Here is a 13,681-nt window from a genome sequence, read left to right as displayed (position 1 = left end):
GGAGCTTTCATAAATCGTTATGAAATTATCAGCGTTTGTAATACAAATTATAATCTTTCCAAAGCATAAAACGGTTTTTCAAAAAACAATTTAGTTTTTGAGATATTAAGTTTTAAACATTTTCTCAATTTTCAGTTTACATTTTTATATTCACTCATTTTCAAAAAATCATAATAAATCGGAGCTTCCATAAATCATTATAATATTATTACCATTAATAATACAAATTATAAGCTTTTCAATAAATGAAATAATTTTTCTAAAAAAAATTTAGTTTTTGAGATATTAATTATTATACATCGATTTACACAATTATACTAACTGATCTTCAAAAAACCATAATAAATTGGAGCTTTCATAAATCGTTATGAAACTATCAGCATTTGTAGTAGAAATAATAAGCTTTGCAATGAAAGAAACGATTTTTGAAAAAACAAATTGGTTTTTGAGACATTAACTTTTCAATATTGGTTTACTCAATTATATTCACTCATCTTCAAAAAATCATAATAAATCGGAGCTTTCATAAATCGTTATGAAACTATCAGCATTTGTAGTAGAAATAATAAGCTTTGCAATGAAAGAAACGATTTTTGAAAAAACAAATTGGTTTTTGAGACATTAACTTTTCAATATTGGTTTACTCAATTATATTCACTCATCTTCAAAAAATCATAATAAATCGGAGCTTTCACAAATCATCATGAATTTATCAGCATTTGTAGTATAAATTACAAGCTTTCCAATAAAAAAAGCGGATTTTCGAAATATCGTTTAGTTTTTGAGATATTAATTTCTAAACTTAAGGATATCCTGCAAAACAACTTTCATGAACACGTGTTTACTAGAAATTTTCAAAATCCACATGTCATATCTTAACAATAAATACCCGTCATCTAATTTAAACACTACTAACTTAAGAAGGCTGATTTGAGTCAACATACAAAGCGTCATTTCGACGCGTTCAACGCAAATTCTATTTTTAGAAATATTTTCGAAAACTTGATTAATCCCATTCAGTTGTAATTAATCGATTATTGTCTCGTTATTATTAAAGATTACTTCATAGGATTATTTGTTTACCAAATCCGGCTTTATTAATTGAAATAACCCGAACGTGTTTGCAATTCAAATTAAGAAATATTAAGATAATTCGACAAACATGTTTTGATAATAGTACGAATTAAGAAGTTGTCTCAACTATAACTATCCGTATCGAATAGATTATCACGAAATAACTTTAGATATAAAAATCGCACGAGGAGGTCAACCCGACTCAATTGAATTCGTCTCATTTAATTCCTATTTGTATCAATACAGCACGTTCCCCGGCTTGCAATCAAACGAAACTTGTGTATATATACAATTCAAACACAACGCGTTTGATGATGGATCAATAAGGTTTATTAAGATTCCATTTTCTTTCTTGAACAAAAAAATTAATAAATCAAATTAATCACTTAATTAAAAGAATAAATGAGTAAAATATAACAAAGTGAATAAAAAGTGTAACTCAAAACTATATTAGAAAGACAATCGAAGCGCTTCAAAACGCATGCTTCAAAGTAACGCTTCTATTCACAACGTGCAAGCCGGCACAGTCTCGTTGAAGTTGTGCTGCGGTGAAGTTGCACGTGTTTCAGGATCATTTCGAACTCGAACTCGTCCGCAGAATTTCATCTAGGGAACATGTACTCTTGTTTTTTACCGAAATGTTCTCTTTCAACGGCCAAATCTAATTAGGGTAAGTGCTCGCTGAATACAAAAGGAAAAATGTTTTGTTTGTTCAACTTGTTCATTTCCACTTGTTGAGATTGTGCTCAATTTTATAAGTTTACCTTGAAATAAAATTAATAGTTTTGATACAAAGAAAGATTTTCTAAGAAGTGAGATAATTCGTGATTCATTTAAGAATTAATCCGAGAGTTTCTTTATATAATGATTATTTGGTTTAAAATGTAAAAATAAAATTGTACCTAACTAATTATCTAATAATCTAGGTTAAAATAGATCGATTTAACTAATTTTGTTAAACTTGGAAGATGATACCTTCACTTATCTAATTGCTCCATCGATATTGAAGGTTACGCTCAATCATGATCATGTTATCTTTTAATTTAACTATTAAATCAATCAACAACATTGTTTTGAAATTACAAAGTAAATTAACGTCACTTTAAACAAACTTCAAATTAAATAGGTCGGTAACTTCAAACATTTTTTATAAAATAATTATTTATCGTGGAAACTTTAAATTTGGCATAACCTATCTTCAAACATTCCTTTATAACCTCAAAAAGTTTCATTTCTCAAATCCTAACCGTTTTGGAAAAATCAATCTTTTTTGATAATGAGACTTTCAAGAAACGTCAAATTAAATTATAAAATTTTTTATAAAATAATTCTTTATCATGGAAACTTTAAATTTGGCATAACCTATCTTCAAACATTCCTTTATAACCTCAAAAAGTTTCATTGCTTAAATCCTAACCGTTTTGGAGAAATCCATTTTTTTTGATAATGAGACTTTCAAGAAACGTCAAATTAAATAGGTGACTTCAAAAATTTTTTATAAAATAATTCTTTATGGTGGAAACTTTAAATTTGGCATAACCTATCTTCAAACATTCCTTTATAACCTCAAAAAGTTTCATTGCTTAAATCCTAACCGTTTTGGAAAAATCAATCTTTTTTGATAATGAGACTTTCAAGAAACGTCAAATTAAATTATAAAATTTTTTATAAAATAATTCTTTATCATGGAAACTTTAAATTTGGCATAACCTATCTTCAAACATTCCTTTATAACCTCAAAAAGTTTCATTGCTTAAATCCTAACCGTTTTGGAGAAATCCATTTTTTTTGATAATGAGACTTTCAAGAAACGTCAAATTAAATAGGTGATTTCAAAAATTTTTTATAAAATAATTCTTTATGGTGGAAACTTTAAATTTGGCATAACCTATCTTCAAACATTCCTTTATAACCTCAAAAAGTTTCATTTCTCAAATCCTAACCGTTTCGGAGAAATCAATCTTTTTTGATAATGAGACTTTCAAGAAACGTCAAATTAAATAGGTGATTTCAAAATTTTTTTATAAAATAATTATTTATCACGGAAACTTTAAATTTGGCATAACCTATCTTCAAACATTCCTTTATAACCTCAAAAAGTTTCATTTCTCAAATCCTAACCGTTTCGGAGAAATCAATCTTTTTTGATAAGGAGACTTTCAAGAAACGTCAAATTAAATAGGTGATTTCAAAAATTTTTTATAAAATAATTCTTTATCATGGAAACTTTAAATTTGGCATAACCTATCTTCAAACATTCCTTTATAACCTCAAAAAGTTTCATTTCTCAAGTCCTAACCGTTTCGGAGAAATCAATCTTTTTTGATAATGAGACTTTCAAGAAACGTCAAATTAAATAGGTGATTTCAACAATTTTTTATAAAATAATACTTTATCATGGAAACTTTAAATTTGGCATAACCTATCTTGAAACGTTCCTTTATAACCTCAAAAAGTTTAATTTCTCAAATCTTAACCGTTTTGGAGAAATCAATCTTTTTTGATAATGAGACTTTCAAGAAACGTCAAATTAAATAGGTGATTTCAAAAATTTGTTATAAAATAATTCTTTATCGTGGAAACTTTAAATTTGGCATAACCTATCTTCAAACATTCCTTTATAACCTCAAAAAGTTTCATTTCTCAAATCCTAACCGTTTCGGAGAAATCAATCTTTTTTGATAATGAGACTTTCAAGAAACGTCAAATTAAACAGGTAATTTCAAAAATTTTTTATAAAATAATTGTTTATCGTGGAAACTTTAAATTTGGCATAACCTATCTTCAAACATTCCTTTATAACCTCAAAAAGTTTCATTTCCCAAATCCTAACCGTTTTGGAAAAATCAATCTTTTTTGATAATGAGACTTTCAAGAAACGTCAAATTAAATAGGTGATTTCAACAATTTTTTATAAAATAATTATTTATCACGGAAACTTTAAATTTGGCATAACCTATCTTCAAACATTTCTTTATAACCTCAAAAAGTTTCATTGCTTAAATCCTAACCGTTTTGGAGAAATCAATCTTTTTTTGTTGATGAGACTTTTAAGAAACGTCAAATTAAATAGGTGATTTCAACAATTTTTTATAAAATAATTCTTTCTTATGGAAACTTTAAATTTGGCATAACCTATCTTCAAACATTCCTTTATAACCTCAAAAAGTTTCATTTCTCAAATCCTAGCCGTTTTGGAGAAATCAATCTTTTTTGATAATGAGACTTTCAAGAAACGTCAAATTAAATAGGTGATTTCAAAAATTTTTTATAAAATAATTCTTTATCATGGAAACTTTAAATTTGGCATAACCTATCTTCAAACATTCCTTTATAACCTCAAAAAGTTTCATTTCTCAAATCCTAACCGTTTTGCAGAAATCAATCTTTTTTGATAATGAGACTTTCAAGAAACTTCAAATTAAATAGGTGATTTCAAAATTTGTTTATAAAATAATTGCTTCTCGTGGAAACTTTAAACTTGGCATAACCTATCTTCAAACATTTCTTTATAACCTCAAAAAGTTTCATTTCCCAAATCCTAACCGTTTCGGAGAAATCAATCTTTTTTGATAATGAGACTTTCAAGAAACGTCAAATTAAATAGGTGATTTCAAAAATTTTTTATAAAATAATTGTTTATCGTGGAAATTTTAAATTTGGCATAACCTATCTTCAAACATTCCTTTATAACCTCAAAAAGTGTCATTTCTCAAACCCTAACCGTTTTGGAGAAATCAATCTTTTTTGTTGATGAGACTTTCAAGAAACGTCAAATTAAATAGGTGATTTAAAAATTTTTTTATAAAATAATTCTTTATCATGGAAACTTTAAATTTGGCACAACCTATCTTCAAACATTCCTTTATAACCTCAAAAAGTTTCATTTCTCAAATCCTAACCGTTTCGGAGAAATCAATCCTTTTTGATAATGATACATTCAAAAAACGTCAAATTAAATAGGTGATTTCAAAAATTTTTTATAAAATAATTCTTTATCATGGAAACTTTAAATTTGGCATAACCTATCTTCAAACATTCCTTTATAACCTCAAAAAGTTTCATTTCTCAAATTCTAACCGTTTCGGCGAAATCAATCTTTTTTGATAATGAGACATTCAAGAAACGTCAAATTGAATAGGTGATTTAAAATTTTTTTTATAAAATAATTCTTTATCATGGAAACTTTAAATTTGGCATAACCTATCTTCAAACATTCCTTTATAACCTCAAAAAGTTTCATTTCTCAAGTCCTAACCGTTTCGGAGAAATCAATCTTTTTTGATAATGAGACTTTCAAGAAACGTCAAATTAAATAGGTGATTTCAACAATTTTTTATAAAATAATACTTTATCATGGAAACTTTAAATTTGGCATAACCTATCTTGAAACGTTCCTTTATAACCTCAAAAAGTTTAATTTCTCAAATCTTAACCGTTTTGGAGAAATCAATCTTTTTTGATAATGAGACTTTCAAGAAACGTCAAATTAAATAGGTGATTTCAAAAATTTGTTATAAAATAATTCTTTATCGTGGAAACTTTAAATTTGGCATAACCTATCTTCAAACATTCCTTTATAACCTCAAAAAGTTTCATTTCTCAAATCCTAACCGTTTCGGAGAAATCAATCTTTTTTGATAATGAGACTTTCAAGAAACGTCAAATTAAACAGGTAATTTCAAAAATTTTTTATAAAATAATTGTTTATCGTGGAAACTTTAAATTTGGCATAACCTATCTTCAAACATTCCTTTATAACCTCAAAAAGTTTCATTTCCCAAATCCTAACCGTTTTGGAAAAATCAATCTTTTTTGATAATGAGACTTTCAAGAAACGTCAAATTAAATAGGTGATTTCAACAATTTTTTATAAAATAATTATTTATCACGGAAACTTTAAATTTGGCATAACCTATCTTCAAACATTTCTTTATAACCTCAAAAAGTTTCATTGCTTAAATCCTAACCGTTTTGGAGAAATCAATCTTTTTTTGTTGATGAGACTTTTAAGAAACGTCAAATTAAATAGGTGATTTCAACAATTTTTTATAAAATAATCTTTCTTATGGAAACTTTAAATTTGGCATAACCTATCTTCAAACATTCCTTTATAACCTCAAAAAGTTTCATTTCTCAAATCCTAGCCGTTTTGGAGAAATCAATCTTTTTTGATAATGAGACTTTCAAGAAACGTCAAATTAAATAGGTGATTTCAAAAATTTTTTATAAAATAATTCTTTATCATGGAAACTTTAAATTTGGCATAACCTATCTTCAAACATTCCTTTATAACCTCAAAAAGTTTCATTTCTCAAATCCTAACCGTTTTGCAGAAATCAATCTTTTTTGATAATGAGACTTTCAAGAAACTTCAAATTAAATAGGTGATTTCAAAATTTGTTTATAAAATAATTGCTTCTCGTGGAAACTTTAAACTTGGCATAACCTATCTTCAAACATTTCTTTATAACCTCAAAAAGTTTCATTTCCCAAATCCTAACCGTTTCGGAGAAATCAATCTTTTTTGATAATGAGACTTTCAAGAAACATCAAATTAAATAGGTGATTTCAAAAATTTTTTATAAAATAATTGTTTATCGTGGAAATTTTAAATTTGGCATAACCTATCTTCAAACATTCCTTTATAACTTCAAAAAGTTTTATTTCTCAAATCCTAACCGTTTTGGAGAAATCAATCTTTTTTGATAATGAGACTTTCAAGAAACGTCAAATTAAATAGGTGATTTCAAAAATTTTTTATAAAATAATTGTTTATCGTGAAAATTTTAAATTTGGCATAACCTATCTTCAAACATTCCTTTATAACCTCAAAAAGTTTCATTTCTCAAATCCTAACCGTTTTGGAGAAATCAATCTTATTTGATAATGAGACTTTCAAGAAACGTCAAATTAATAGGTGATTTCAAAAATTTTTTATAAAATAATTCTTTATCATGGAAACTTTAAATTTGGCATAACCTATCTTCAAACATTCCTTTATAACCTCAAAAAGTTTCATTTCTCAAATCCTAACCGTTTTGGAGAAATCAATCTTTTTTGTTAATGAGAATTTCAAGAAACGTCAAATTAAATAGGTAATTTCAACAATTTTTTATAAAATAATACTTTATCATGGAAACTTTAAATTTGGCGTAACCTATCTTCAAACATTCCTTTATAACCTCAAAAGGTTTCATTTCTCAAATCCTAACCGTTTTGAAGAAATCGAATCTTTTTTGATAATGAGACTTTCAAGAAACGTCAAATTAAATAGGTGATTTCAAAATTTTTTATAAAATAATACTTTATCATGGAAACTTTAAATTTGGCGTAACCTATCTTCAAACATTCCTTTATAACCTCAAAAAGTTTCATTTCTTAAATCCTAACCGTTTCGGAGAAATCAATCTTTTTTGATAATGAGACTTTCAAGAAACGTCAAATTAAATAGGTGATTTCAACAATTTTTTATAAAATAATTCTTTATCATGGAAACTTTAAATTTGGCATAACCTATCTTCAAACATTAATTTATAACCTCAAAAAGTTTCATTTCTCAAATCCTAACCGTTTCGGAGAAATCAATCTCTTTTGATAATGAGACTTTCAAGAAACGTCAAATTAAATAGGTGATTTCAACAATTTTTTATAAAATAATTATTTATCACGGAAACTTTAAATTTGGCAAAATCTATCTTCAAACATTCCTTTATAACCTCAAAAAGTTTCATTTCTCAAATCCTAACCGTTTCGGAGAAATCAATCTTTTTTGATAATGAGACTTTCAAGAAACGTCAAATTAAATAGGTGATTTCAAAAATATTTTATAAAATAATTCTTTATCATGGAAACTTTAAATTTGGCATAACCTATCTTCAAACATTACTTTATAACCTCAAAAAGTTTTATTTCTCAAATCCTAACCGTTTTGGAGAAATCAATCTTTTTGATAATGAGACTTTCAAGAAACGTCAAATTAAATAGGTGATTTCAAAAATTTTTTATAAAATAATTGTTTATCGTGGAAATTTTAAATTTGGCATAACCTATCTTCAAACATTCCTTTATAACCTCAAAAAGTTTCATTTCTCAAATCCTAACCGTTTCGGAGAAATCAATCTTTTTTGATAATGAGACTTTCAAGAAACGTCAAATTAAATAGGTGATTTAAAAATTTTTTTATAAAATAATTCTTTATCACGGAAACTTTAAATTTGGCATAACCTATCTTCAAACATTCCTTTATAACCTCAAAAAGTTTCATTTCTCAAATCCTAACCGTTTTGGAGAAATCAATCTTTTTTGATAATGAGTCTTTCAAAAAACGTCAAATTAAATATGTAATTCCAATAAATTTTTATAAAATAATTCTTTATCATGGAAACTTTAAATTTGGCATAACCTATCTTCAAACATTCCTTTATAACCTCAAAAAGTTTCATTTCTCAAATCCTAACCGTATCGGAGAAATCAATTTTTTTTGATAATGAGACTTTCAAGAAACGTCAAATTGAATAGGTGATTTCAAAAATTTTTTATAAAATAATTCTTTATCATGGAAACTTTAAATTTGGCATAACCTATCTTCAAACATTCCTTTATAACCTCAAAAAGTTTCATTTCTCAAACCCTAACCGTATCGGAGAAATCAATCTTTTTTGATAATGAGACTTTCAAGAAACGTCAAATCAAATAGGTGATTTCAAAAATTTTTTATAAAATAATTCTTTATCATGGAAACTTTAAATTTGGCATAACCTATCTTCAAACATTCCTTTATAACCTCAAAAAGTTTCATTGCTTAAATCCTAACCGTTTTGGAGAAATCAATTTTTTTTGATAATGTCTTTCAAGAAACGTCAAATTAAATAGGTGATTTCAAAATTTTTTTATAAAATAATTGTTTATCGTGGAAATTTTAAATTTGGCATAACCTATCTTCAAACATTCCTTTACAACCTCAAAAAGTTTCATTTCTCAAATCCTAACCGTTTCGGAGAAATCAATCTTTTTTGATAATGAGACTTTCAAGAAACGTCAAATTAAATAGGTGATTTCAAAAATTTTTTATAAAATAATTCTTTATCATGGAAACTTTGAATTTGGCATAACCTATCTTCAAACATTCCTTTATAACCTCAAAAAGTTTCATTTCTCAAATCCTAACCGTTTTGCAGAAATCAATCTTTTTTGATAATGAGACTTTCAAGAAACGTCAAATTAAATAGATGATTTCAAAAATTTTTTCTAAAATAATTCTTTATCATGGAAACTTTAAATTTGGCATAACCTATCTTCAAACATTCCTTTATAACCTCAAAAAGTTTCATTGCTTAAATCCTAACCGTTTTAGAGAAATCAATTATTTTTGATAATGAGACTTTCAAGAAACGTCAAATTAAATAGGTGATTTCAAAAATTTTTTCTAAAATAATTCTTTATCATGGAAACTTTAAATTTGGCATAACCTATCTTCAAACATTCCTTTATAACCTCATAAACTTTCATTTCTCAAATCCTAACCGTTTCGGAGAAATCAATCTTTTTTGATAATGAAACTTTCAAGAAACGTCAAATTAAATAGGTGATTTCAACAATTTTTTATAAAATAATACTTTATCATGGAAACTTTAAATTTGGCATAACCTATCTTCAAACATTCCTTTATAACCTCAAAAAGTTTCATTTTTCAAATCCTAACCGTTTTGGAGAAATCAATCTTTTTTGATAATGAGACTTTCAAGAAATGTCAAATTAAATAAGTTAATTCAACAATTTTTTATAAAATAATTATTTATCACGGAAACTTTAAATTTGGCATAACCTATCTTCAAGCATTCCTTTATAACCTCAAAAAGTTTCATTTCTCAAATCCTAACCGTTTTGGAGAAATCAATCTTTTTTGATAATGAGACTTTCAAGAAACGTCAAATTAAATAGGTGATTTCAAAAAATTTTTATAAAATAATTCTTTATCGTGGAAACTTTAAATTTGGCATAACATATCTTCAAACATTCCTTTATAACCTCAAAAAGTTTCATTGCTTAAATCCTAACCGTTTTGGAGAAATCAATTTTTTTTGATAATGAGTCTTTCAAGAAACGTCAAATTAAATAGGTGATTTCAAAATTTTTTTATAAAATAATTGTTTATCGTGGAAATTTTAAATTTGGCATAACCTATCTTCAAACATTCCTTTACAACCTCAAAAAGTTTCATTTCTCAAATCCTAACCGTTTCGGAGAAATCAATCTTTTTTGATAATGAGACTTTCAAGAAACGTCAAATTAAATAGGTGATTTCAAAAATTTTTTATAAAATAATTCTTTATCATGGAAACTTTGAATTTGGCATAACCTATCTTCAAACATTCCTTTATAACCTCAAGAAGTTTCCTTTCTCAAATCCTAGCCGTTTTGGAGAAATCAATCTTTTTTGATAATGAGACTTTCAAGAAACGTCAAATTAAATAGGTGATTTCAAAAATTTTTTATAAAATAATTCTTTATCATGGAAACTTTAAATTTGGCATAACCTATCTTCAAACATTCCTTTATAACCTCAAAAAGTTTCATTGCTTAAATCCTAACCGTTTTAGAGAAATCAATTTTTTTTGATAATGAGACTTTCAAGAAACGTCAAATTAAATAGGTGATTTCAAAAATTTTTTATAAAATAATTCTTTATCATGGAAACTTTGAATTTGGCATAACCTATCTTCAAACATTCCTTTATAACCTCAAGAAGTTTCCTTTCTCAAATCCTAGCCGTTTTGGAGAAATCAATCTTTTTTGATAATGAGACTTTCAAGAAACGTCAAATTAAATAGGTGATTTCAAAAATTTTTTATAAAATAATTCTTTATCATGGAAACTTTAAATTTGGCATAACCTATCTTCAAACATTCCTTTATAACCTCAAAAAGTTTCATTTCTCAAATCCTAACCGTTTCGGAGAAATCAATCTTTTTTTATAATGAGACTTTTAAGAAACGTCAAATTAAATAGGTGATTTCAAAAATTTTTTATAAAATATTTCTTTATCATGGAAACTTTAAATTTGGCATAACCTATCTTCAAGCATTCCTTTATAACCTCAAAAAGTTTCATTTCTCAAATCCTAACCGTTTTGCAGAAATCAATCTTTTTTGATAATGAGACTTTCAAGAAACGTCAAATTAAATAGGTGATTTCAAAAATTTTTTATAAAATAATTCTTTATCATGGAAACTTTAAATTTGGCATAACCTATCTTCAAGCATTCCTTTATAACCTCAAAAAGTTTCATTTCTCAAATCCTAACCGTTTTGGAGAAATCAATCTTTTTTGATAATGAGACTTTCAAGAAACGTCAAATTGAATAGGTGATTTCAAAAATTTTTTATAAAATAATTCTTTATCATGGAAACTTTAAATTTGGCATAACCTATCTTCAAACATTCCTTTATAACCTCAAAAAGTTTCATTGCTTAAATCCTTACCGTTTTAGAGAAATCAATTTTTTTTGATAATGAGACTTTCAAGAAACGTCAAATTAAATAGGTGATTTCAAAATTTTTTTATAAAATAATTCTTTATCATGGAAACTTTAAATTTGGCATAACCTATCTTCAAACATTCCTTTATAACCTCAAAAAGTTTCATTGCTTAAATCCTAACCGTTTTAGAGAAATCAATTTTTTTTGATAATGAGACTTTCAAGAAACGTCAAATTAAATAGGTGATTTCAAAAATTTTTTATAAAATAATTCTTTATCATGGAAACTTTAAATTTGGCATAACCTATCTTCAAACATTCCTTTATAACCTCAAAAAGTTTCATTTCTCAAATCCTAACCGTTTCGGAGAAAACAATTTTTTTTGATAATGAAAGTTTCAAGAAACGTCAAATTAAATAGGTGATTTCAAAATTTTTTTATAGAATAATTGTTTATCGTGGAAACTTTAAATTTGGCATAACCTATCTTCAAACATTCCTTTATAACCTCAAAAAGTTTCCTTTCTCAAATCCTAGCCGTTTTGGAGAAATCAATCTTTTTTGATAATGAGACTTTCAAGAAACGTCAAATTAAATAGGTGATTTCAAAAATTTTTATAAAATAATTGTTTATCGTGGAAATTTTAAATTTGGCATAACCTATCTTCAAACATTCCTTTATAACCTCAAAAAGTTTCATTGCTTAAATCCTAACCGTTTTGCAGAAATCAATCTTTTTTTTGATGAAACTTTCAAGAAATGTCAAATTAAATAGGTGATTTTAAATTTTTTTTATAAAGTAATTGTTTATCATAGATACTTTAAATTTGACATAACCTATCTTCAGCGTGGCATAACCTATATTCAACATATAGGTTGAATATTCAATTTGCTTTTGGAAGAATTGTAACGTTCATTAAGGCAGAATCACCTCATGAAATCTATCAACATAATAACATCAAGCCGACAGTTTTGAAGTACATCAATGATTTACTAAGAAAGACATTATGAATAAAAAATATTCCTAATACACGAATAAATTACAACAACTTGCAATTGGTAGATACATTAAAGTATTTGGCTCCACCACCGACGATAATTATAAATAAATTCTGATAAATATGGTTGAAATATTAAGGTCACTATAATTTTATTAATTTAGTTTTTGAATTGTTAGTTATGTTAGAATGGACTTTTCTAAGTGCTAAAAGTCTACAAACTTTTTTGTGTTAAAACTTCTGACTCATACAAATTAACACACTTTTAATTAAAATTCTTTTAAAATTTACACAAAATGAAAATATCAACGTTTATTATAAATAAACATGCACTATGTAGACATTGTAGACCCTCGGTGATGTTTATTTTCTTTCTTTCGGCGTTGTTTTTCCCTGAACCACTTGCTTACAGCATTGAGGTTGTCTTGTGTATACAAATTCCGTTCATTTCGCAATAATGCTTACAGAGCAATATAGTATCAATTATGACATGTTTTCGAGTATCTCTCCTTCTTTTTCCCGCTTAATATAAGTACAGAAAATGTTGCTGACTAATAAGAGTTCGTTTGAAATTCTACATCTTTTATAAAAATAATTTTTTTATATGAAAATGTTGACGTAAAAGGATATAATAATGTTAAAATTTCATTTCACTTTATCATGAATAATTAAATTATGCTGATTAAGTGTGAGTAACAGGATGTAAACAGGTTGGGTTAAAATTGTTTGGAATTAAAATGCATTGTGGTTATAAATGTATCACTAATTTTCTGAAATTATAGAATTTATTTTGAAAAATTTAAACTAATCGATTATTATCGGGCTATTATTAGGTGTCCTAGTTATCCAGTTTTCAGGTTGTTCAAAAATATGCCGGGTAAATAACCCTCAATTGTTCCTTTGTATAGAGATTAAAAAGTGTGTCAATAACTTTTTCAACGAAAAATTTTAAAAAAATCTCAATCAAAATTTAATTTATTTAATGAAGTTCCTTTTTAATACCTAAAATCAAGAATTTGAAATATCTATGTTTGGGCCTCAGTGCCAAAAAAGGAAGGTTAGTTTTAAAATGTAAAAGAAGATTTTAAATCCTTCACCACTGACCTATAGAAGTTAGTCCCCAATTTTT

The 13,681-nt window shown here is 26.2% G+C and overlaps 1 protein-coding gene across 1 annotated transcript in view; it reads left to right on the top strand.

Annotated features, from left to right (window-relative positions):
- The first annotated feature begins 1,424 nt into the window (after positions 1 to 1,424).
- Positions 1,425 to 13,681, top strand: part of LOC111421647 (free fatty acid receptor 4-like) — a 47,288-nt gene continuing 35,031 nt past the window's right edge. Inside the window, exon 1 of the mRNA XM_071199444.1 lies at positions 1,425 to 1,744. The gene's annotated coding sequence lies outside the window, so the exon portion shown is untranslated. The remainder of the gene's footprint in view (positions 1,745 to 13,681) is intronic.

This window comes from Onthophagus taurus, chromosome 10 (genome assembly GCF_036711975.1).
Source record: "Onthophagus taurus isolate NC chromosome 10, IU_Otau_3.0, whole genome shotgun sequence".
Taxonomy (NCBI): domain Eukaryota; kingdom Metazoa; phylum Arthropoda; class Insecta; order Coleoptera; family Scarabaeidae; genus Onthophagus; species Onthophagus taurus.
This window is presented reverse-complemented; position numbering and strand designations above follow the sequence as displayed.